This window comes from Asparagus officinalis, chromosome 8 (genome assembly GCF_001876935.1).
Source record: "Asparagus officinalis chromosome 8, Aspof.V1, whole genome shotgun sequence".
In the NCBI taxonomy this organism is placed as follows: domain Eukaryota; kingdom Viridiplantae; phylum Streptophyta; class Magnoliopsida; order Asparagales; family Asparagaceae; genus Asparagus; species Asparagus officinalis.
Window position 1 is genome coordinate 79,760,157 of NC_033801.1, and position 1,667 is coordinate 79,761,823.

The window sequence follows — 1,667 nt, forward strand, 5'->3', positions numbered from 1 at the left end:
TTGTGGTGATGTTCAATTCTTATAATTTTACCCATCAGAGTCAAAGCGGTGGTTATGTCAGATTGCACCGCTTTGACTCTGATTATTTCGACATTAAGATTTGAAGATGTAACTTATCTTTCTTGTTAGTGTATTGACTATGCAGGGGCGGATCCAGGATTTTAGTTCTGGGGGACCGCGTACAAAAGATAGATAAAAAAATTTCTTAATGTAATTTTATTCACAAGAGATATACCACAACCCAAATAAAACGAGTAGAATAGCCAACATCAATATCTCCAAAATATTTCAAAAGAGGAAGACAAATATTATATAGAAAATAGTCAAATAAGCATCATCTATTTTTTTATAACTAAAATTTCTCTAACTAAAAGGAATTCGACGTTCCTTAAAATTTTCAAAGCCTTCAATGATAGCATCAATGCTCAGACTTTTAGCAATTTCTCTTTTAATAAATATCATTAATACGTCGGAGAGGAAAGTATCCTCCATTTTGCTTCGAAGCCTAGTTTTGACGATATTCATAGCTGAGAATGATCGTTCTGCAGTAGCGGTAGAAACTGGAAGAGTAAGCACAAGTACGATCACTCTAGAAATGAGGTCGTATGTAGCAGATTTATTAGTCTTTACCAACCATTGACACAACTCAGAAATGGTTGAAAGAGTTTTGAAGTCTAACCCTTTGACTACATTATGCTCATAATGTTTCAGTTGCATCTTCAAACTCTCTTTTTCTTCACTTGTAAAATCTTGTGCATAAAACTTGACAATAATGCTCTTTTCTTGAATGAATCCATTAGTGTCCACAAACCACAACACAATAGACATTTGCTCTTTTTTTTGACTCATCACGGGTGTAGGCTGTCTAAAAATCACAATAGATAATTAATCCCCCATCAAACACCGATGATGGAAGTTACAATCTGACGACTTCCAGAAGGCTACAATTTGAGGATTTTCACGTAGAAGGTTACAATCTGACGACCTTCACAACAACTAATGAAGGCCCCAATTCAACAGCATTCACAATCAACATCGGGAGTTACAATCTGACGACTCTCACATTTTCAAGAAGCCAAGACGAAGATTACAAGAGGACGATCTGTGCAAAGCTCTAGCAAAAGAGATGGATCCATCTCGTCGAGATAGCCGGTTTTCATATATAATTCGTCCAATTCCGACGTACGGTTTGAAAGTTATGACCTGTTCTTCGTAGCAAGTTATGTTCTGAAGTCCGTCTGCAAGATCGGACTTCGTCAGAACATTGGACTTAGCCTGAAGCTCGCCAAGCCCGCCTAAGGTTCGCCTCTGCATTACAGAGCCAAAACGCACACGGCAAACCAGCGTTTTCAACATCAAAACGCAGACTTAATCTCCAAAACAGCACGAACTGTGCGTTTTCAGCCTTTAAACAGGCTCAACTCTGCGTTTTCAACATAAAAACGCAGAGTTAATCTCTAAAACAGCACGAACTGTGCGTTTTCAGCCCCAGCTGTGCGTTTTCAGCTCCAGCTGTGCGTTTTCAGCTCCAGCTATGCGTTTTCAGCTCCAGCTGTGCGTTTTCAGTCTTAACTGTGCGTTTACAGGCCCAGCTGTGTGTTTTCAGCCTCAACTGTGCGTTTTCAGCCCCAGCTGTGCGTTTTCAACCTCAACTGTGCGTTTCAGGT